This window comes from Equus asinus, chromosome 3 (assembly GCF_041296235.1).
Source record: "Equus asinus isolate D_3611 breed Donkey chromosome 3, EquAss-T2T_v2, whole genome shotgun sequence".
Taxonomy (NCBI): Eukaryota; Metazoa; Chordata; class Mammalia; order Perissodactyla; family Equidae; genus Equus; species Equus asinus.
In genome coordinates, this window is record NC_091792.1 from 16305858 (window position 1) to 16331511 (window position 25654).

The 25654-nt window shown below is 37.5% G+C and overlaps 1 long non-coding RNA gene across 7 annotated transcripts in view; it reads left to right on the forward strand.

The window, feature by feature from the left end:
* Positions 1-25654, forward strand: part of LOC106834085 (uncharacterized) — a 189745-nt gene that overhangs the window by 156543 nt on the left and 7548 nt on the right. For 2 of the 7 annotated variants that reach the window (XR_011501895.1, XR_011501893.1), the window contains exon 4: positions 20511-20630. The exons of 4 other annotated variants lie outside the window; for them this stretch is intronic. This is a non-coding gene — a long non-coding RNA (uncharacterized lncRNA). Of the gene's footprint in view, positions 1-496; positions 683-20510; positions 20631-25654 lie in introns of all 7 variants that reach the window. One more of the 7 variants, XR_011501891.1, reaches the window with a different exon arrangement.

Here is a 25654-nt window from a genome sequence, read left to right on the forward strand (position 1 = left end):
TTTTTCATCAGCTGCCAACAAAGGCTTCTGCTTGTATCATATTTCTGAGGAAGTTAATCGTGTCACTAAGTCTGTTTTGAGGACAAATTAAGTGAATGGAATTCATCAAGCCCTAATTTTGTCCCTTTTATGTTTTATTCAAGCAAAATCAGGATTCTTCTTCCTGGTCATTTATGAAACCTAGTATCTTGTTAGCTTCATAATCATATCTCATTAACTTCCCTGAGCACACAAAAATTCTCCAAGAAACTGTACATTTAAGCCCTACATAAAAAGAAAATTGTGTATTTTGACACAATTAAATATGGTTGACATTTATTATATAATATTTTCTTCTTTTATTATTTCATCTGTTAAACCTTTAATACTTTCAAATCTTAGCAAAATGATAAAGACCTTGAAGGAAAGTATCATGTAACTTTATATACACAGTAGCTATTCAGATATTATTGAATACAGGAATACAAATGTATTTTATTAAAAATATATCTTGTAGGGGACTGATGTCAGCATCATGGCAGAGTGACCTCTACTGGGATCTCTCCCCTCCACGATACAATAAAAAAGACATTCCTACTCCAAAGAGGACATTCATGCAACACAAAAGATGTCTGAGAGAACCACGCAGCCATACATTGGAGGGTGAAAAGACTGGAGCCCCCCTTGGAGGAGGTGGAATGGGGTAAGAGAAAATTTCACTCCCTCTGCAAAAGATTGAGTTTTGGAACTGCATGCAGCTGCCAAGAGGGAAGGAAGGAGGGATGGAGAGCCTGTTAGTGCAAACATCAAAGATCCACGTAGCCTAGGTGAAACCCCCTACTAGGTGAAATCTATCACGAGGGTCCACTTCATCAAGCCAACACCCCAAGAGAGCAGATAGTGAGGGCAGAGTGAGTAAGCTTGTGAGAGCATGCAGAAGAAAGTGCGCTTACCCCTAACTTGCCCAGGGTTGGCTCCAGTGCCTGGGATCCCAGTGGAATGCAGAAAATTACATTAAATCTCAAGACCAGAGAGAAAATGACAAGTACCCAGAAATCAGTCCTGAAGACATGGAAATATGTAACCTAAATGACAGAGAATTCAAAATAGCTAACATCAAAAAACTTAACAAGTTAAAAGAGAAGGTAAAGAAATAATTCAATGAGTTCAGGAGCTACTTCACAAAAGAGATTGAAACTATAAAGATGAATCATTCAGAAATATTGGAGACGAATGAGATAATGGATGTGATAAAACAAAATATGGATTCCTTGAACACTTGAGTGGACATCATAGAGGAGTGAATCAGCATAGTCGAGGATCCATATATTGAAATGCTCCAGATAGAGGAGGAGAGAGAACTAAGACTAAAAAGAAATGAAGAAAGTCCCTGAGAAATATCTGACTCAATTAGGAAATGCAACCTAAGAATTATAGGTATTCAAGAAGGAGAAGAGAAGGAGAATGAAGCAGAAAGCTTGTTCAAAGAAACAATAGCAGAGCACTTCCCAAGCCTGGCGAAGGAGATGGAAATCCATGTGAAAGAAGCTATCAGATCTCTTAAATATGTCAGTGTAAACAGACCTACTGCAAGGCATATAGTAGTGAAATGGGCAAAAGTGAATGACAGAGAAAATACTAAGGGCTGCAAGGCAGAAGAAAATATCATAGACAGGAAGCCCTATAAGGCTTTCAGTGGATTTCTTTGCAGAAACCTTACAGGGTAGGAGACACTGGAACAACATATTCAAATCTTTGAAGGACAAAAACTTTCAGCCAAGAATACTCTACCCAGCAAAAATATCTTTCCTATATGATGGAGAAATAAAAACTGTCTCAGATAAACAAAAGCTAAGGGAGTTCATAGCCACAAGATGCCTCCTACAGGAAATCCTCAAGAAGGCCCTCGTACTTGAAAAAAAAAAGGGAGAAAGTGGTTACAAAACTTACAAAGGAGTAAGGAGATAAACAGGTAGACAAAATCAGAAAACAGGTTAGCAAATACTCAAGTATATCATTAAAGATGAAGAGAAGGAAATCACCAAAAACAAATATATCTTGTCATTTTAACCACAAACACACAAGATGGAATAAGATGAGACAGAAACAGGAGGGGAAGAGGAACGAGACTGAATCAGTTTAGTCCACGGAAGTAAGAGGTCATCAGAAAATGGACTATCTTATCTATAAGATTTTGCATACAAACCTCGTGGTAACCACTAAACAAAAAAGCGTAAGAGAAACACAAATGATAAATAAGGAGAAAACAAAGAAACTCAACATAAAAAACTACATAACTCAATTGGTAGAGCAAAACACACAGGATAAGAAACAAGAGAAATACAGGAGAATGGGAAAACGAGTGATAAAATGGCATCATTAAGCCCTCATATATCAATAATCAAGCTAATGTAAATGGACTGAACCAATAAAAAGACAGAGTGGTGAGATGAATTAAAGAACAAGACCCAACAATATGCTGCCTCCAGGAAACACATCTCGGCTCCAACGACAAGCACAGGCTCAGAGTAAAGGAATGGAAGATGATATTCCAAGCTAATGATAAACAAAAGGAAGCAGGTGTTGCAATATGTATATCAGACAACGTAGACTTCAAGATAAGACAGGTAAAGAGAGACAAAGAGGGGCAGTATGTAATGATCAAAGGGGCACTCCATCAAGAGGACATAACACTTATAAATATCTGTGCATCCAACACAGGAGCACCAAAGTACATAAAGCAACTAATAACAAACCTAAAAAGAGATATTAAGAATAACACAATCTAGTAGGGGACCTCATCACTCCACTCACATCAATGGATAGATCATCCAGACAGAAAATCAGCAAAGAAACAGTGGAATTAAATGAAAATCTAGACCAGGTGGACTTAATAGACGTATATAGAACACTCCAATCCAAAACTGCAGAATACACATTTTTCTCAAGTGTGCACAGAACATTCTCAAGGGTAGACCATATGTTGGGAAACAAGGCAAGCCTCAATAAATTTAAGAAGATTGAAATAATAACAAGCATCTGTTCTCATCACAATGCTATGAAGCTAGAAATTAATTACAAGAAAAAAGCTGAGACAGGGACAAAAATGTGGAGACTAAACAACGTGCTGTTGAACAACAAATGGATCATTTCAGAAATTAAAGGAGAAATAAAAAAATATCTGGAGACAAATGAAAATGAAAACATACTATACCAATTTATATAGGATGCAGCAAAAGTGGTACTAAGAGGGAAATTCATCACAATACAGGCTCACCTTAACAAACAAGAAAAATCCCAAATAAGCAACCTCAAACCACACTTAACTGAATTAGAAAAAGAACAAACAAAGCCCAAAGTCAGAAGAAGGAGATAAATAATACAATTCAGAGCAGAAATAAATGAAATTGAAACAAAAAAGGCAGTAGAAAGGATCAATGAAACAAAGAGCTAGTTCTTTGAGAAGATAAAAAAAATTGACAAACCCCTAGCCAGACTTACAAAGAAAAAAAGAGAGAAAGCTCAGATAGATAAAATTAGAAATGAAAGAGGAGAAATAACAATGGATGCCACAGAAACACAAAGGATTATAAGAGGATACTATGCAAAGCTATATGCCAACAAAATGGACAATCCCGAAGAAATGGATAAATTCTTTGATGCTTAGAACCTCCCAAAGCTGAATCAAAAAGAAATAGATAATCTGAATAGACCAATCATAAGTAAAGGATTGAAACAATAATCAAAAGCATCTCTCAAAATAAAAGCCCAGGACCAGATGGCTTCCCTGGAGAATTCTACCAAACTTTCAGAAAGGATTCAATACCTATCCTTCTCAAGCTATTCCAAATGATTAGGGAAGGTGGAATACTTCCTAACACATTCTATGAGGCCACCATCACTCTGATACCAAAGCCTGACAAGGACAACACAAAAAGGGAAAACTACAGGCCAATATCACCGATGAACGTAGACGCAAAAATCCTCAACAAAATTTTGGCAACCCAAATACAGCAATACATCAAAAAGATCATACATGATTATCAAATGGGATTTATTCCAGGTACATAGGGATGGTTCAACATCTACAAATCAATCAATGTGATACACCACATTAACAAAATGAGGAATAAAAACCACATGATCATCTCAATAGATGCAGAGAAAGCATTTGACAAGATCCAACAGCCATTTACGATAAAAACTCTTAACAAAATGGGGATATAAGCAAATTAGCTCAACACAATAAAGGCCATATATGACAAACCCACAGCCAACATCATACCCAATGGGGAAAAACTGAATGCCATGCCTCTGAGGACAGGAACAAGACAAGATGCCCGCTATCTCCACTCTTATTCAACATAGTAGTGGAGGTTTTGGCCAGAGCAATTAGGCAAGAGAAAGGAGTAAAAGGAATCCAAATAGGGAGTGAAGAAGTGAAACTCTTGCTGTTTGCAGATTACATGATCTTATATATAGAAAACCCTAAAGAATCCATCCGAAAGCTATTAGAAATCATTAACAACTACAGCAAAGTTTCAGGGTACAAAATCAACTTACAAAAATCGGTTACAGGGGCTGGCCCCGTGCCCGAGTGGTTAAGTTCGCTCTCTGCTGCAGGAGGCCCAGTGTTTCGTTGGTTCGAATTCCTGGGCGCGGACATGGCACTGCTCATCAAACCACGCTGAGGCAGCATCTCACATGCCACAACTAGAAGGACCCACAACAAAGAATATACAACTATGTACTGGGGGGCTTTGGGGAGAAAAAGGAAAAATAAAATCTTTAAAAAAAAAAATCTTTAAAAATCGGTTACATTTCTATACCCTAATAACAAACTTACAGAAAGAGAACTCAAGAATACAATTTCATTTACAATCGCAAAAAAAGAATAAAATATCTACGAATAAAGTTAACCAAGGAAGTGAAGGACTTATAAAATGAAAACTATAAGACATTATTGAAAGAAATAGATGATGACATAAAGAGATAGAAAGAGATTTTATGCACATGGATTGGAAGAATAAGCGTAGTTAAAATGTCCATACTACCCAAAGCATCTACAGAGTCAATGCAATCCCAATCAGAATCCTAATGACATTCTTCACAGAAGTAGAACAAAGAATCCTAAAATTCATATGGGGCAACAAAAGACCCCCGAATTGCTGGTGCAATCCTGAGAAAAAAGAACAAAGCTGGAGGCATCACAATCCCTGACTTCTAAATGTACTACAAAGCCATAGGAATCAAAACAAAATGGTACTAGTACAAAAACAGGCACACGGATTGATGGGACAGAACTGAAAGCCCAGAAATAAAACTGCACATCTAGGGACAGCAAATCTTCGACAAAGGTGCCAAGAACAAACGATGGAGAAAAGCTAGTTTCTTCGATAAACGGTGTTGGTAAATCTGGACAACTTCTTGCAAAAGAATGACAGTAGAGCATTGTCTCATGCCATATGCAAAAATAAATGCAAAATGGATCAAAGACTTGAAGATAAGTCTTGAAACCATAAAACTGCTGGAAGATAATATAGATGGTACATTCTTTGACATCGAACTTAAAAGGATCTTTTCAAATACCATGTCTTCTTAGACAAGGGAAACAAAAGAAAAAATAAACAAATGGGACTTCATCAGACTAATGAGCTTCTTCAAGGCAAAAGAAACTAGGATCAAAACAAAAAGACAAATCAATTGGGAGAAAATATTTGCAAATCATATATCAGACAAGGGGTTAATCTCCATAATATATAAGGAACTCACACAACTGAATAACAACAACAAAAAATAGCCCAATCAAAAAGTGGGCAGAGGATATGAACAGACATTTTTCCAAAGAAGGTATACAGATGGCCAATAAGCACATGAAAAGATATTCAATGTCACTAATCATCAGGGAAATGCAAATCAAAACTACACTAAGACACCACCTTATGCTGGTTAAAATGGCTATAATCACTAAAACTAAAAATAACAAATGCTAGAGAAGGTGTGGAGAAAAAGGAACACTCATACACTGCTGGTGGGAATGCAAAGTCGTGCAGCCACTATGGAAAACAGTATGGAGATTCCTCAAAAAACTAAAAATAGAAATACCATATCACCCAGGTATCCCACCACTGGGTAGCTACCCCAAACAACTTGAGATCAACAATCCAAAGTAACTCATGCACCCCTATGTTCATTGCAGCACTATTCACAATAGCCAAGACATGGAAACAATCCGAGTGTCCATTGACCGATGATTGGATAAAGAAGATGTGGTATATATCCCACAACTAGAAGGACCTGCAACTAAGATATACAACTGTGTACAGCGGGGGTTTGGGGAGATAAAGCAGAAAAAAAAAAAGAAGATGTAGTATATATATATATATATACACACACAAAAGAATACTACTCAGCCATAAAAAAAGACAAAATCATCCCACTTGCAACAACATGGATGGACCTGGAGGGAATTATACTAAGTGAAATAAGCCAGACTGAGAAACAGAAATACTATATGATTTCACTCATACGTGGACTATAAACAAACACATGGACAAAGAAAACAGTTGAGTGGTTACCAGGGGAAGGGGAGTAGGGAGTGGGCAGAGGGGGTGAAGCGGAGCACTTATATGGTGATGAACAAGAGATAACGTACAACTGAAATTTAACAATGATGTAAAGTATTATGAACTCAATGAAAAAAAATATATATCCTGGAGGGATTGGCCTGGTGACATAGTGGTTGAGTTTATGCACTCTGCCTCAGTGGGCTGGGGTTCACAGGTTCGGATCCTGGGTGCAGACCTAGCACTGCTCATAGAGCCACGCTGTGGCAGCATCCCACGTAAAACAGAGGAAGATTGGCACAGACGTTAGCTCAGTGGCAATCTTCCTCAAGCAAAAAGAGGAAGACTGGCAACAGATGTTAGCTCAGGGCCAATCTTCCTCACACACACACACACACACACACACACACACTGGCCCAGTGGCATAGTAGTGGATAAGTTCACGTGCTCTGCTTTGGCGGCCTGGGGTTTCCCGGTTCCGATGCCATGGCAGCATCCCACATACAAAATAGAGGTGGACTGGCACAGATGTTAGCTCGGGGCCAATCTTCCTCACCAATATATATATCCTCCTAGAAGATTTTCCAAACAAATTGTATCAAGATAATCTCCAGGAATATTGGAGAAGGTGCTCCTTCAAGGGCTCTGCATGTATTAATTTATTTAATTCTCCTAACAATAAGGTAAGCCTTGTAAATTCGTTCTTTGCAAGATCTCTAAAATACATGATGTCCCCTCTATTCTTGAGTCAACTTGTGTTTAAAATACTAAGAAAAAATTTTCCCAAACTTGGAAGTAAGACAAAAAGATAACTGTGTGACTTGCGTTGTAGCTATGGCTTGTCTAACAAGCTTATCTAAAGGTCATTTGTCTTAAGAATGTAACTTTCCTTGACTTGATGTTTACTGGTATCCATACAAACATTTTATAACTTTGTAAGCACAAATCTTAACTTGTAGAAAATGGAGAAGTTTCACATGTTTATTTTTCTGGTAGTAACGCAAATGTTTTCAGCCCAGTAAAGAAGATAATCCAAAATTTATGATTTCTGGTCCTCAAGGAAAGTAATCTTTTTTATTGTTGTTGTCATTGTAATTTAGCAATCTCATTACAGATTTCTTTTCTTCCTTCACTAATTCTACATACATTGGTTAGTAGGTTTCAGTATAACTAATCGGCAAGATGATCTAGTTTTGCGTCCTGCTGATTTACTTATAAATAAATCCGTAAAACCCTGACTATGTATCTGTGTGAGAATTATGTTGTCTTATGACTTTGGAAATAATACATTTGACAATAATCTTCCGACCTCTTTCTTGAATTATTATAATAGCTTATTAAAAGGTTTCCTTCCCTATAATTCATGCTGTAACTCTCTATCAATCTTGTATCCCATTTTTTTTTTTAAAGATTTTATATTTTTCCTTTTTCTCCCCAAAGCCCCCCGGTACATAGTTGTATATCCTTCGTTGTGGGTCCACCTAGTTGTGGCATGTGGGATGGTGCCTCAGCGTGGTTTGATGAGCAGTGCCATGTCCGTGCCCAGGATTCGAACCAACGAAACACTGTGCCGCCTGCAGCGGAGCGCGCGAACTTAACCACTCGGCTACGGGGCCAGCCCCTCTTGTATCCCATTTTTAAATCACCTCTACAGCAAAATAAAATAATTGCCCACTAATCTAGAGCCTAGACTCAGTGTGGAACTCAAGGCCCTCTTGATTAGTTTCCTAGGGCTGTTATAACAAACTACCACAAGCTAGGCAGAGTGAAACAGCAGAAATTTACTCTCTCACAGTTCTGGAGGACGAAAGTCTAAAATCAAGGTGTCGGGAAGGTTGTGCTCCCTCTGCGGGTTTCAGTGGAGAATCTGTTCTCTGCCTCTTCCAGTGTCTGGTAGCTGTTGACATTTCTTGATTTGTGGCTGCAAAATTCCAATTTCTGCATCAGTCTTAATCGTGCCTCTCCTCTTGTCTGTACCTTCTCCTTGGTGACAGATCTCCTTCTGCCTCACTCTTAGAAGCTAACACTTGTCATTGGGTTTAGGGCCTACCCAGATAATCCAGGATGATCTCCTCATCTCAAGATCCTTAACTTAATTATTCTCGCAAAGACCTTTTTTCCAAATAGGTTACATTTACACGTTCTGGGGATTAAGATATAGACATATCTTTTGGGGGGCTACCATTGAATTTACCCCACTATATCCAGCCCCAGCTCAACTATCCATCCTTACCTCCCAGTGCTTCTCAACAGTATTTCTGTTTATTTCTTGATCCCTACCCTATACCTATCCTACAAGCTTTGATCATTTTAACTACTGTCTTTGTTGTTCAAATGGTTTCTCTACCTAGCACCACCTCCCTTTCCTTTTTATGTGTTTGGTGCCCAAGCTTCCTTCAAGTGCACCCTCCGCCCACTCTCTTTCCTGGAGGAGTCTTGTGCCTTCCGTCTGTGCCTCACTGCACCCTGAACGTGTTTCTATTACTTGCTGAATTTTACTGTCTTTTTTCCCCATGTATATGTCTGTGTCCCCCGTAGACCTTTTTTGTAAAGAGTACGGACTCTGTCATCTTTGACTTTCCACAAGCTCACCCAGTATCTGTAAATGATAGTTATTCACTAAGAGTGGGATATGAGTCAATTAATCTCTAACTCAAGACCTATTTGTTCTTAAAATTTAACAACTTTTTTTTGGATTCTCTAAAATCCAATTCTATTCTGTACAATCTAGCACTTGGATTGCAGATTATTTTCTGTTCTGGTAGTTAGTTCTTCATCTGCCTTGCTTGGTTCACCTAAATTATACACCTTGAAGGCTAGAGTTCATGTCTTCTGTGGTGTATGTATTGGGAATATGGAAATAACTTGTCAAAGACTTGTTAACTTAATCCCCAGTAGAAACATCTAGAATATAAGCATATTTTTGGAGGAAGATAACTTGGCTTAAAATTTAAATTTTACTGTTTTCCGGGGCCAGCCAGGTGGCAGAGCGGTTAAGTGTACACGTTCTGTTTCGGCAGCCCAGGGTTTGCCGGTTCAGATCCAGGCGCGGACATGGCACTGTTTGGCAAGCCATGCTGTGGTAGGCATCCCACGTATAAAGCAGAGGAAGATGGGCATGGATGTTAGCTCAGGGCCAGTCTTCCTCAGCAAAGAGAGGAGGATTGGCAGCAGATGTCAGCTCAGGGCTAATCTTCCTCAAAAAAAAAAAAAAAATTTACTATTTTCCCCCTGATAGGGAATCAAACTCTACTTCTCAGCAATTTACTAATACTTTAGAACTAAGATAAATTATGTTCCTACTGGAATTTCTAGTTTCTGAGTTTAAGAAAACTGTTAACTTTCATGAAGTCAGTTTATAGAATTTCATTTTACTTCCCTACCTAATGTCTTCATCACAACCACAGAATAAATAATCTGTTGCTTCAAAACCTCCATTCACTCTTACATTTTATTCTTATTGACCTTGGCTTATGAAATTTGGATGGAAGGAATCACTAATAGGAAAGGAATATTTGAACTTTGATTCTATGTTTCAAAGTCTTAACTGAGACTTCAGCCACATGGAAACATGGAATTATTATATGCCTGCTTTGGGGAAACCATCAGTTTAAAGTACAAAGGAATTGTATGGTATGATAGCTTCCTTTAGGAAACTTTATTTTCTGTCCTTAAGCTTCATCGAGTGAATATATGGCCTACAGAAAATTTTTATTTTCTATAACCTTATAAAATTTTAGCATCAAAATCATTAAAAAAAGTTCACCTGGTCTCAGGTGTTGTTAAAAGCTCTATCCTTGTGCCAGATTCACTGAAAAACTTGGCCCCAGATACAGTGAAGAATTAGGGCCAAGTTTTAGGCAAATTTGGGTATTTCTTTATTTTAGATGGAAACTACATAAAATTCGATGGAGTCTTGCACTCTGACCTAAAACCAACTAAAACTCAACAATTTGGCTATGATTTCCTTTGAGATTTTATATATTTTTTCTGCTATGAAATCTGAACCCAGGTTAAGAGGCATATACCAAAGCCTGAATTTTAACAAAAATATATTTATGAACTAAAAGGGAAATATTTATGAGAATTCTGTAGACACTTGGTGGCTGAGCAGAAAACTTTAAAACTTACACAACCAACTTAGAATATTTGGGAGGATTGAACATTTCACGAAATTTACTCTCTTTTTTTCTCTTCTTTCCATAGTTCTAGCTATAAAGTTCTGCACACATTCCTCTATACCCTTAGAATCTTTTGGTGGGTTCTATAGAGGAACTTTTCTTAATCTCTTTCCTTTTCTTTCAATGTCGTGATTCTTTCATGCAAATCACTCTTCTATTTTAATCCAAAGCTCTTCTTTCATGGGGACCTTAGGGTTCCTTTAAGGACTGAATCAGAAGATGCAGTAAATGAAACCAGTAATATTGCACTCCACAGTCCTCTTCCTTGTGAACACTGTTTTGAGCGCTATCTCTGGACAAGGACATGGCTCCGAGACATGCCCCATTGAAGGATGTTTCTTGTGTTTTATGAAACGTGTCCCAAGAGGTGAAGAGGTGGCTTCTATCCCTCGCCGCTTGTCTAGTCATCCCAGTCTTTGAACTCACAATCATTTCCCAAGCATTTTCACACTGTTCTTCCCAGGAAGGTGTTGAGTCCTTATACGAATAAAACCTCTAGAGGTCTGCCTAGGCTCCTGAAGATCCTTCATGTGAAGTTCTTCTTTCTTTTTCTCTTTTCCAATAATCTCTTTACTTTCCAATGAAAATTCCCATGCCTAGAACAACATTTTCCTTGTGTTGAAGAGAAAATAGAAGGGTGAGGATGTCTGTCAATCCTGTTTTCTGATGATTTCAATAAAACATCATTTGAACTATTTTCTAACCCCATCATCTGTCCCTTTAAGCCTTATCTCCCATCCTTCTATACCTTTTCTATACCTTTATATATATATATATACCTTTTATATACCTTATATACCTTCTATTTATATATACCTTCTACTCAAATTAGTCTCTTTGCTATCATTCATTCGTTCAATAAATATTTATGAGTTTCTACTATGTGCCCAGCACTGTTCTAGGTTCCAAAGATACATCAATAAACAAAACAGACACATTTTGTGCTCTCATGGCCCTTACATTCTGGCCCCTCCTGGGCATGCCCAGCTTTGCATGCTTGCTCATCTTTCGTGGTGCCTCATTACATGTTTGCCCAATCCCAACTTTATTTGATATTTCTTCAATTGGTACCTGTACTTCAAAGCTGAATTCAGATTGTCCTTAACCCATAAAGTGCTTTCAAAACTAGACTTGCTGTTAACATTTACAAGGCCTAGGACTGAAGTGTGAATGAGATCTACATATCCTTTGTCTAAATGTTTAAAAAACATAAATCTAGCTGGGGACCTTGATAGCTAGGTAATGTGAAAATTGAAAAATGTGGAAGACTATGGTGTTTATATATCTGAAAATTGGCATAATACCCAAGATTACTAAATTTACTATTATCACAATACTATTATATTCTGTGTTGATCAACTGGCATTGTCTGGATAAGTAATGAAATAAAAACACGAGTAATAAATTATTATGTATTTATTTCTTAAATTTCTTTTCTTGTCTTCATTTCAGCAAAATCAGTAATTTTGTTATAATCAAGGTTTTTTATGTAATTATGATATATTGGCAGTGATGCCAATTTAGACAACATTTATTGAGTCATCACAATTCTGAGACTTTTGTGATTTTTTTCTTTTTAATTGTGGTTAAATACACATGACATAAAATTTGCTATCTTCTCGATTTTTAAGTGTAATTCAGTAGTGTTAAGTACATTCAGATCATTGTGTAGCCAACCTCCAGAATTCTTTTCTTTTCTTTTGCTTCCCCTGGGGTTGTGTATTTTCAGGGCTTGTACCTTTATTGTTTTATTTTAATTTTTTATTGAAGTATAGTTGATATACAACATTACTAGTTTTAGGTATACGACATGGTGATTTGACATTTATATACACTACAAAATGATCACCATGGCCAAGTCTAGTAACCATCTGTCACCATACAAGTTATTATAATATTATTGACTGCCTACCCTATGCTGTACAATATATCCCTGTGACTTTTTATTTTATTACTAGGAGTTTGTTCCCCTTAATCCCTTTCACCTGTTTCTCCTATCCACCCACTCCCCTCTCCTCTGGTGACCACCAATTTATTCTTTGTAACTATGAGTTTGTTTCTGTTTTGGTTTGTTTGTTCATTTGTTTTGTTTTTCAGATTCCACATATGAGTGAAATCATCTGGTAGTTGTCTCTTTCTGTCTGACTTATTTCACTTAGCATAGGACCTTCTAGGTCCATCTATGCTGTCATAGATGACAAGATTTCATTTTTTCATGGCTGAGGAATATTCCATTATATATATATATATATATATATATATATATATATATATATATATATCTCGCATCTTCTTTATCCATTCATCTGTCGATGGACACTTAGGTAGCTTCCATATCTTGGCTTTTGTAAATAATGCTGCAGTCAACATAGGGGTGCATATATCTTTTCAAATTACTGTTTTCATTTTCTTTGGGTAAATATCCAGAAGTGAAATTGCTGGATCATATGGTAATTCTGTTTTTAACTTTTTGAGGAACATCTATACTGTTTTCCATAGTGGCCACATCATTACATTCCCACCAACAAGGTACAAGGATTCCCTTTTCTCCACATCTACACCAATATTTGTTAGTTCTTGTGTTTTTGTAATAGCCATTCTGACAGGTGTGAGGTGATATCTCATTGAGATTTTGATTTGAATTTTCCTGGTCATTAGTGATGTTGAGCCTCGTTTCATATGTCTGTTGGCCATCTGTATGTTCTTTGGAAAAATGTCTATTTAGGTCCTATGTTAACTTTTTAATCAGATTGTTTATTTTATTGATATTGAATTGTATGAGTTCTTTATATGTTTTAGATATTAACCCCTTATTGGATATATCATCTGCAAATATCTTCTTCCATTCAGTAGGTTGCTTTTTCATTTTGCTGATGGTTTCCTTCACTGTGCCAAAGCTTCTTAGTTTGATGTAGTCCCATTGTTTATTTTTGCTTTTGTTGCCTTTGCCTGAGGAGACAGATCGCCAAAAAATATTGCTAAGATTAATGTCAAAGAGCTGGCTGCCTATGTTTTCTAGTTTTATGGTTTCAGGTCTTACATTTAAGTCTTTAATCCATTTTGAGTTTATTTTTGTATATGGTGTAAGACAGTGGTTCAGTTTCATTCTTTTGCATGTAGCTGACCAGTTTTCCCAATACCATTTATTGAAAAGAGTGTCTTTTCCCCATTGTATACTTTTGCCTCCTTTGTCATAGAGTAATTGACCATGTAAGTGGAGGTTTATTTATGGGCTCTCTATTCTGCTCCGTTGATCTCTGTTACTGTCTTTGTGCCAGTATCATACAGTTTTGATCACTATAGCTTTGTAATATAGTTTGAGATCATGGATGATGATACCTCCAGCTTTGTTCTTTCTCAAGATTGCTTTGGCTATTCAGGGTCTTTTGTGGTTCCACAAAAATTTTGGGATTCTTTGCTTTAGTTCTGTGAAAAATGCCATTGATATTTTGATAAGGATTACATTGAATCTGTAGACTACTTTAAGTTGCATGGACATTTTAACAATATTAATTCTTCCACTCCATGAGGATGGTATATCTTTCCATTTATTTGTGTCATCTTCAATTTCTTTCATCAAAATCTTATTATTTTCAAAATATGGGTCTTTCACCTCATTGGTTAAAGTTATTCCTAAGATATTTTATTCTTTTTGATGCAGTTGTAAATGGGATTGTTTCTTAATTTCTCTTTCTGATTGTTCATTATTAGTGTGTAGAAACACAACAGATTTCTGTATATTGATTTTGTATCCTGCAGCTGTACTGAATTCATTTATTAGTTCTAATAGTTTTTGGTGGAGTCTTTAGGGTTTTCTATATATACTATCATGTCATCTGTACATAGTGACAGTTTGACTTATTCCTTTCCAATTTGGATGCATTTTACGTTTTTTTTCTTTATCTGATTGCTGTGGTTAGGAATTCCAATATTATGTTGAATAAGTGTGGCCAGAGAGGCCATCCTTGTCTTTTTCCTGATCTTAGAGGAAATGCTTTTAGCTTTTCATTATCGAGTATGATGTTAACTGTGAATTTGCTATGTGTAGCTTTTATTATGTTGAGGTATGTTCTCTCTGTATCCAACTTTGTTGAGAGTTTTTTCATAAATGGGTGTTGAATTTTATCAAATGCTTTTTCTGCATCTATGGAGAGGATCATATGATTTCTATCTTTCACTTTTTTAATGTGGTATATATCATGTTGATTGATTTGTGGATATTGAACTATCCTTGAATCCCTGGAATAAATCCCATTTGATCATAGTGTATGATTCTTTTAAGGTATTGTTGAATTTGATTTGCTAATATTTTGATGAGGATTTTTGCCTCTACGTTCATCAGGGATATTAGTCTGTAATTTTTTTTTTTTATAGTGCCTTTGTCTGGTTTTGTTATCAGGGTAACACTGGCTTCATATAATGCATTTGGAAGCATTCCTTCCTATTCAATATTTTGGAAGAATTTGAGAAGGACAGGTATTAACTCTTCTTTAAATGTTCAGTAGAATTCACTTATGAAGCCATTTGGTGCTGGACTTTTGTTTGTTGGGAGTTTTTTGATTACTGATTCAATTTCATTGCTAGTCATTAGTCTGTTCAGATTTTCTCCTTCTTCCTGATTCACTCTTGGAAGATTGTATGTTTCTAGAAATCTATCTATTTCTTCTAGGTTGTCCAGTTTGTTGGGGTATAATTGTTCATGGTAATATCTTATGATTCTTTGTAATTCTGTAGTGTCAGTTGTAGTATCTCCTCTTTCATTTCTGATTTTATGTCTTTGGACCCTCTCTCTCTCTTGTTTTTTTTTTTGGATGGGTCTAGCTAAAGATTTACCCATTTGGTTTATCTTTTTAAAGAACCAGCTCTTAGTTTTATTGATCTTTTCTATTGTTTTATTTTTTTAGTCTCTATTTCATTTATTTCCACTCTGATCTTTATTATTTCCTTCCTTCTACTAATTTTGGGCTTTGTTTTTTCTTTTTCTGGTTCCATTAGGGGTAAGGTTAGATTGTTTATTTGAGATTTTTCTTGTTTCCTGAGGTAGGCCTGCATTGCTATGCACTTCCCTCTTAGAACTGTTTTTGCTGTGTCCCTTAGATTTTGGAATGCTGTGTTTCCAATTTCCTTTGTCTCAAGGTATTTTTTGATTTCCTCTTTGATGTCATCGTTGACCCATTGGTTGTTTGGTAACATGTTGTTTGGTAACCCTCCATGTGTTTGTGTTTTGTCCAGTTCTTGTAATTGATGTCTATTTTCATACTGTTGTGATCAGAAAAGATGCTTGCCATAATTTCAGTCTTTTTAAATTTATTGAGACTTGTTTTGTGGCCTAACATGTGATTTATCCTGGAGAATGTCCATGTGCATTTGAAAAGAATGTGTTTTCTGCTGTTTTGGGGTGTAATGTTCTGTAGATACCTATTAAGTCCATCCGGTCTAATGTCTTATTTAGGGCCAATGTTTCCTTATTGATCTTCTGTCGGGATAGTCGATCCATTGATGTGAGTGAGGTTAAAGTCTTCTACTATTATTGTATTACCATCAATTTCTCCCTTTATGTCTATTAATATTTGCTTTATGTGTTTAGATGCTCTTCTCTTGGGTGCATAGATATTTACAAGTGTTATATCGTCTTGTTGGATTAATCTCTTTATCATTATTTAATGTCCTTCTTTGTCTTTTGTTACAGTCTTTGTTTTAAAGTCTATGTATTCTGATATAAGTATTGCTCCCCGAGCTCTCTTTTAATTTCCATTTGGATGGAACATCTTTTTCTATCTCTTCACTTTCAGTCTGTTATGTCTTTATATCTGAAGCGAATCTCTTTTAGAAAGCACACATATGGGTCTTTTTTTTTTTTTTAAAGATTTTTAAATTTTTTTCCTTTTTCTCCCCAAAGCCCCCCAGTACATAGTTGTATATTCTTCGTTGTGGGTCCTTCTAGTTGTGGCATATGGGACGCTGCCTCAGCGTGGTTTGATGAGCAGTGCCATGTCTGTGCCCAGGATTCGAACCAACGAAACACTGGTCTGCCTGCAGCGGAGCACGCGAACTTAACCACTCGGCCACGGGGCCAGCCCCATGGGTCTTTTTTTTTTTTAATCAATTCAATGACCTTATGTTTTTTGATTGCAGCATTTAGTCCATTTACATTTAAAATACTTACTGATAGATATGTACTTATTGCCATTTTTAAAATTGTTTTCTTATTGTTTTGCAGTTCTTCTCTGTTCCTTTCTTCTTCTCTTGCTCTCTTCCCTTGTAATTTGACGACTTTTTTTAGTGTTATCTTTGTATTTCTTTCTCTTTCCTTTTTGTGTATCTATTATAGGTTTTTGGTTTGTGATTACCATGAGGATCATATATAACAACCTACGTAGCAGTCTATTTTATTTTGATTGTCACTGAAGTTTGAGTACATTCTAAAAGCACTATATTTTTACTCTCTCCCAGTGTTTTATATTTTTGGTGTCATATTTATATCTTTTTATTTTGTATATCTCTTTCCTAATGTAGATTTAGATGATTTTGCTACTTTTGTCTCTTAACCTTCAAACTATCTGTATAGATGGTTGTACCACTACCTTTACTACATTTTTGCCATTACCAGTGAGATTTTATTCTTGCATAATTTTCTTATTTCTAATTATGGTTTTTTATTTTCCATTTAAAGAAGTCCCTTTAACATTTCTTGTAAGGCCAGTTTAGTGGTGATGAACTCCTTTAGCTTTTGCTTATCTGGGAAACTCTTTACCTCTCCTTCGCTTCTGAATGATAACCTCCCTGGGTAGAGTATTAAGGGTTGTAAGTTTTGTCCTTTCAGCACTTTGAATATGCTACTCCCTTCTGGCTTCTAATGTTTCTGCTGAAAAATCAGCTGATTGTCTTATGGTGGCTCCCTTGTATGTAACTAGTTGTTTTTTTCTTGCTGCTTTTAAAAATCCCTCTTTTTCTTTAACTTTTGTCATTTTAATTACAATGTATCTTGGTGTGGGACTCTGAGTTCACCTTGTTTAGGCCTCTCCGTACTTCCTGGACTTGGATGTCTGTTTCCTTCAGCAGGCTGGGGAAGTTTTCAGCTGTTATTTCTTCAATTGGTTTTCTGTTGCTTTCTCTTTCTCTTCTCCTTCTAGGACCTCTATAATGCAAATGTTAGTAAGTTGATGTTATTCCAGAAGTCGCTTAAGCTGTTCTCATTTTTTTAAATTCTTTTTCCTTTTTGCTGTTCTGATCAGATGATTTCCACTGCCCTGTCTTCCAGATCACTGATCTATTCCTCTGCATCATTGAATCTGCTGTTGATTTCCTCTAGTGTATTTTTCACTTCAGTTATCGTATTCTTTTGATTGAGTCTTTTTTTATATTTTCTATCTCTTTGGTGAATGGCTCACTGTGTTCATCCTTTCTTCTCTCAAGTTTGGTGAGCATCTTTGTGACTATTATTTTGAACTCTTTCTCTGGTATTTTACTTATCTCCATCTTACTTAGTTCTTTTTATGAGGTGTTGTTTTGTTCTTTTGTTTGGAGCACATTCCATTGTATCCCCATTTTGCCTGTCAGTGCTTCTTTGCCCAGAGGAAGTTTTGACAGATCCCTGCTCCTCTGGCACGTGTCCTAAAATCGGTTGATGAATCTCCTTCACATATAACTCAGGTATTTTTCAAACTACTGCCTGTGCACTGGGACTCAGAGTGATTAAGTTTGTGTGTGTGCCCTTTAAGAGCAGAGTCTTGGTTTCCTATAGCCCTCCAGCTCTCCTGGACATAGGCCCCACTGGTTTTCAAAGCCAGACATTATGGGGTCTCATCTTTCTGGTGCAGGTCCCTTGGGCCAGGAAGCCTGTTCTTGGGCTTGGACCCCTTGCTTGTCTGGGAAGACCTCTGCAGTTGTGATATCCCTCCTGCTTTTGTGTCACTGTGCTGGTGGCATGGGTCCTGACTAGACTGTGTCACCACCCCTCCTATCCATCTTGCTGTGGCTTTTTCTTTATATCCTTAGTTATGGAAAATCTGTTCTGCTAGTCTTCAGCTCTTTCTCAGCAATAGTTGTTTTTCATGTAGTTGTAGTTTTCGTGTGTCTGTGGGAGGAGATGAGCTAAAGATCTTCCTACTCCGCTATCTTGATCTAATCCCTCCGAGACTTCTGTTTTTTCAATTTGGAGAAATCTATCGAGGGTATCTTAACTGGAACTGCCAACAAAATTCTGAAAGCAGCATTTAATTCTAAATGATCATGAATTTTACACATCACATTCAACCTTTTTAATGGTTTAATGGAAGTTTATGACAAAATATTACCATCATAGAAAATATTTTAACTTCCTTGAATAAAGTACTATCAATAGTATATTGATTTTACCATCTTTTAAAGCAATATCTAAATCCATATGGTAATATAAAAAAATCAATAGCACAGGTCATGCATATTACTTCTAGAGCTACATTTACTAAAATTTAAGAAAAATGTGAAATGTTTAATATTGAGAACTGTTCTTCAGCTTCCATGTGCACCTATTGCAAATATCCTAATTTACTAAAGTAGGAATATGTTTAGATGTCACACCTGGAACATAAGGAGAGGAAAATGCACGCTTAGCAATACCTGGGGGAAGATACTTCATTATGCAAGAATCTATTGCATCCATGCTGCGAAGGACATGACAAGTTCATTAATTTGTGTTTTCTCTTACCTAACTGATTCTGATGCTCAGTTCTTTCCCACGTAATGAAGCAATATCATCTCTGAAGTCGGCAGTAGCTGACCTGGTGACACACCATGGCATACAGATACAGTCATCTTTTGTTTTGGGGACAAATAGCAAGTGATTTGAAGAAGTGATTATTTGGGAACTGAAGGAGGTTTGTCATGAGAGCCAGTGTTTAAACTTATAGTTTGGGCTGGATCAGCTCTACCTACTGGATGCTAGGTGACAGGGCATTCATGTATTCTTTTATAGGTTTGGTTTGTGTGTTTATAATGCACAGGACTTTCTAAAGTGTCGGGCCCAAATGAGGACATCCTTCTTACTCAAGTGTAATACTCTCTAAAAGAAAGTGTACTTAGGATAAGAGTGATCTCTACTTCTGAAATCTCTAAACACTTTGCAATTTTTCCTAATGCCTGGAAAAATTTTGTGGTTCAGAAATTACAGTGATAACATTTGCCTATGTGATGATAATCAGCATATTTCATAAATGTTTACTATGTGTCAAGCACTCTATTAAATGCTCTATACATTTAATGCTATCAATGCTCTAAACATACCAGTTTATTTATTTCTGAGAACAATATGAGATTGATATTACCATGATCCTTCTCTTTGAAATAATATAAATGAGGCTTTGAGATGGTTACGTGCTAACATTTCATTGCCAGTAAGTAACAGAACCAAGAAGTACACACAGGTGTGTATGACTGCATAGTCTGCTCTTTATCACTAAGGGCATTGGAAGCCATGGGGTTGGACTCCAGCTCCTTAGCAGAAGGGAAAGAGAAATGAGAATAAAATGACACAGGGAATAGTACCATATGGGAGAAGGAAAGGGAGCTTTATTAATTAGTCTATTTAACTCATTAGTGAAAGAAATCCCACTTGAATTAGTTTAAACAAGAGAGAGGATTTTAATCGGAAGATAAGTTATGAAATAATTGGACAACCACGACTGGAGAAAGGCCACAATCTCTCATCACTTTGTGAATCAAGGCCCAGAGTATCAGGCTTCTTTCTTGTCTCTTAGACATGCTTCTATCTCTGTGTTAAGTTCGTTCTTCTCTCTTTCTGCAGAGTGGTTTTATCCATATGGCAAGAATTCGGTTAACCAAATGTTCCAGAATTTTAGTTTGTGATTTCAGCCAACAAAGGGACACTGAAAAGATTCTCTGGGTCTCAAGTCCAAAAATTCTGGTAAGGCTCTAATTGGCTCAGGTTAAGGGCTGAGCCAACCCTGGTCGTCTAGTGGTTGAGACTCGGCACTCTGACCACCGCGGCCCAGGTTCATTTCCCAGTCAGGGAACCACACCACTTGCTGTTGTTGTCATACTGTGGCAGCTGCATGTTGCTCTGATGCTGAAAGCTATGCCACTGGTATTTCAAAGACCAGCAGGTTCACCCATGGTGGAGAGGTTTCAGTGGAGCTTCCAGACTAAGACAGACTAGGAAGAAGGACCTGGCCACTCACTTCTGAAAAAAGCTGGTCATGAAAACCCTGTGAATAGTAGCAGAACATTATCTGATACAGCACCAGAAGGTGAGAGGATGGCACAGAAAGACTGGGCAGGGTTCTGTTCTGCCATACATAGGGTCACTGGGAGTCAGAATCCACTGAATGACACTAACAACAGTGCCAAATCAGTTAGGATACTTTTTGTTGCATGTCAGAGAAAACCTAAATAACCCCTTATTGCATATTTTTCTCACATAACAAGAAATCTGGAGGGAGATGGTTCCAGAGCTGGTTCAGTGCTAAATGATGTCAAGGGGCAGAATATCTAGGATTCTTTCAGCATTCCACTCATTATAGAAAGATGGCCGCTGTTACTATAATAATCATATCCTTATGGCAGTGTCTGAAGCAGGAAGAAAAGAGGCAGAAAAGAAAGCTCTCTGTGAGAAATTCTGTTTTGGTCAGGAGAAAAACTACCACATTTCAGGTGTAGCGGGGCCTCAACTAATAAAATTTTCGGGATCTTATTTAAGAAAAAAAGAACAATATTAAAAATACAAGATTAGGCGTAGGGCCTTGGCCTGGGTCATTGTGAGTATGGGATCCTAAGCTCAAGCTTCATTAACTTCCTAGGAAATAAGTCTCTATTGCACTTCCTCTCACATCACAGCAGCTGAACTGAGTCATGTGGTCACTCCTGGCCTCCTGGAGCTTGGGAAAGCAAGTATCCAGATCTTTCAGCAGTTAACTTTGGAGATGGATCTCTAAGACTAGGGAAGAAGGGGACAAGAATGGCTATTGAATGAGCACCAATTTGCTTCCACAGATGTCTATCGTTGGAATATTTATGCATAGCCAGACGTATAGAATCATACTATAAAGTGTGCTTGATTTGGAAGTCACTATAGTGGGATAAATAGTGTCTCTCCCAAATTTGGTCACCTTAGAATCTCAGAATGTGGCCTTATTTGGAAATAAGGTCTTTGCAGATGTCTTTAGCTAAGGATCTTGAGATGAATTATACTGGATTTAGGGTGGGCCTTAAATCCAATGACTGGTGCTCTTCTAAGAAGAGGGGAGACACACAGACCCGCAGAGAAGAAGGCATGGGAAGATAGAGGCAGAGATTGGAGTTATGCTGCCATAAGCCAAAGAATGCCTGGGGTCACCAGAAACTGAAAGAGGCAAGGAAGTATTCTCCTCTAGAGCCTTCAGAAAGTGCATGACCCTGCTGACACCTTGTTTTCTGACCTCTAGCTTCCAGAACTATGAAAGAATAAATTTCTGTTGTATTAAGCCTCTCAATTTGTGGTTATTTGTTATGGCAGCCCTAGGAAATGAATACAATGGGATAAAGGGTAGTTATCAAAAGAAGGGGATGTGGTGCTGATGTCCATTGTAGATTTTATAAAAGGAGTTTACAAACCTGTAGAGTCGTAGATAGAGGATGAGAGCCAGGTTGGTGTATTCCCTTGATGGTCATGACAAGGCATGGGAATTTCAAAGCCAGGAAGAGCTAGCAGTGTGAAATCCAGACAACAGAGTAGGGATAATGAGACAGGGAGTTGAACACTATCTCTCTTCCATCTAGATAAACTAATTCCTAAGCATTTCTACCTCTTGCCTGACTCTCTGTGCATGAATGCTCTCCATCTGAAATGCCCCTGTCCCCTACTCTTGCCTAATTCACTCACTTGCCTAATTTGCTTCCCTTCTCTCTGTGAAACTGACATGGAAGGCACACCTCTCCTTTCAGTCCTACTTGTCGTTGGCGTGGTGGGGTGCGTGTGTGTATAGAAGGATATGTTCACAATGTTCACAATTTTTAGATAGGTGATAGAAACATAATCTCTGTCTCTTTAGTTTTGTTTTCATGGTAAAATATTCTTGAAGTTGTTTAGGAAGTGCTTAAATAAAGTTGATGGCAGGTAAATATATCTTGTGGAGTATGAGCTTAAGAAAAGTGAAACACTGATATTAAATTCTTATTTATAAGTCTTTTGTATTTAAATACAGCAATTAAAAAAATTTGTTCCTTGGGGTCAGTGAGGTATTCCACATTATTTTAGACATAAAGGAAATCAGATCCTCTGAAGTACCTACATTTCTAATTTTATATGGTTTTTATGTGAATATGACTTAAATGTGTTATACACGTCCATAAATTCTTGTATAGACCATATCTTTTCCTTGATGACTGAGGATCAACATTATGTCCATCCATTATTTTTCTGTGCTCTATTGCATGTTTTGGGACCTCTGTCCTAAACGCCCTGAATAATCACATTGCTGAACCCTTGCTCTTTTCTCTTGCTAGGAGCTGGCCAGCTGTGCTTCTGGTTGTTGCCAGCACTCTCCTGTACCTCAGCACTCTACTCTCATGTCTTTCTTTAATGCACTGTTTCTAATCCAGTGTGACCTGGGAATCCAAATAACACAGATTGTTAGAATTGATCTTAATGTAGGAGTAAATGTCCCCAAGTGAGCATCTGTAGCAAACTCCCTCAAGTGAGTTTCTTTGGGAATCTATTCTTTGAGTTAGGTGTTAGAAGTTTTAGTGCATGGATGGCCAGAGTAATTTTTTCTTTGCTTCTGAACACTTGAATAGATCCAGCTGGCTGATGAGGAGCTTGACAGCATCCAGCCAGTTCTCAGTAGGAATTGATTTTCCCCCTTTACATTGTTTTCCATTCCCTAAGTTATTTTTAAATATTATATGTGTGTTTTTGTTTTATTTTAGGATATCAATGGGACAATATTAGCTTTAGAAATAAGTCTTTACTTTTAAAGCCTCCATCAAGGGGAGTTATCTTGGCCAAACTTTGGATCATGATAATGTGTGGCTTATTTTAGACCATCTAGGAGTCTGTGTTGTTAGTGAGTGACACACAGCCACCATGTGTGTCAAAGCTGGGGTTAACTAGAAAGGAAAAACTCTCCTAGAGCAAACTGATTATGCCAGGAGGTAATATTTTAAATATATGCAGCAGTAACAGAAGTCACAAGAGGGGAGCCAGTGTTTCCCGGGCTGTCATATTGTTTATGAATCCAGGTGCAGAATGTCTTTGAATCTTGAGATGCTATTTAAGACAAAATGGCAAAAGGAGGAATTCTGAGGTCAGAATCAATAAGGTATTTGGGTCTTAGTCATTTGATTTAAGAAAACAGAGTTGTTGAGCAGACCCCATTTCTCTCAGTCCCTTCCCCTAATTATCCTACTCTGCTCAAAAACGTTATGTACAAACTCTTGCTGTGAGAGAGTATGTGGTGAGGGGCATAGAATACATACAAAAGTGGCAAGAGCTAAGTGTAAATAGTCACAGCCTTTAAAAATAATGCAGGTTTAAGAAAATGAGTGCCTCCATAAATCACGGGAAAACTCGATGATGATTCTAACTGCAGATGGGCTTTTAAACAAGTGTGTAAGTTTGCTGCTGCTTCTCAACTCCCAGTTGGATACTAAAAAAAAGGCTCTTTCTCAATTTCCTGTGCTTGTGCCTTATTAAAATCATTCTGTTGCTTTGACCTCCGCCCCTGCTTCTTTTTTCTTTTCACATCTGTGTTTGTACGTGGAAGATGTTACCCTAGTTCCCGGCCACGAAGAATGCATGAAAGTCATGAGGATGAGATGGTGACCCAGCTACAGTGTGTGTGAAATGAGTGATGGGAAGAGAGAGTGAGCAGTGGTGCAGGGTTATGAGTTGTACAGTTATTTCTAGCTTTGAATTGTTTCCAAATCTCATACATTCACAGACAGCCTCGCCAAAGCCCACAGCTGTCATGCATTTTCAACAGATTCCACAGGGCCTAGATGAGGTTTGAAGGCATTCCTTTGCTCTTACACATTAGCTAAAAGGAATTACCGTAACATCTGATATTGTGGAAGTGGGATATCTGCCATCCTGACCTTGCCCAAAGCAGTCCGGAAATAGGGGTCCAAGAATGTATTATTTCATACGGCCTCTAAAGGTCATCAGGGGCCCCTCGGCGGCGAGCTAACAAAACCCAAGCACCCAACATGCTCTGCGTTTGGAGAAACTGTGCTGTTTTGTATGGACACAGTGGGCAGACACATGTTCCCGTTGCTCTTTGGATGTTTGTCATAGGAAAGGCATGTTCCACTGGAGAAATTCCCAGCTGTCAGTAATGTGCTGATACACCACAGCCAATCATCAGAGGATGAGCCAAATAAACAGGATGTTCACAATGTGTGTGATTGCATGAGTGTGTAACAAAACTGCCCATTTCACAGCCTCATAATGGGATTGACATGCATTGCTCAATCTGCATCTGTCTGTTTAGGGTAGAAACACATAAACACCATGGAAACAATGTGTAAGAGAGCTCTTTCTTTGGCTATATGGGCTGTTGATAGGATGGGCTGAAATCTGGTATAAATTGGGAATGAACATTGCTTTAATATTATGAGGTTACTTGCTGGGAAGTGCCTTCAAGTCATCCAAACACAGATGAGAGGAAATGATCAGATCATCAGTGGCTATTGTGAGTTGACAAAGGGGGCTGAGTCTATACGAATATTTTTACATACTAGTGGAGTCATCTTCATTCCTTCTTATTGTAAGACACTCATTAGCTGACATTTATATAAATGTACAGAAACAAGTCAAAATTATGTCATTGCCCTTTTTTGTTTGGAAATGCTGCTACTGTTAACTATTAGTGTTTAAACATATTCCCCAGGCAGTAATTTGGGAAGGGGGAGTAGTGGTTCCTACTACATTCATGTGTAGAGTGTGTGCTTTGA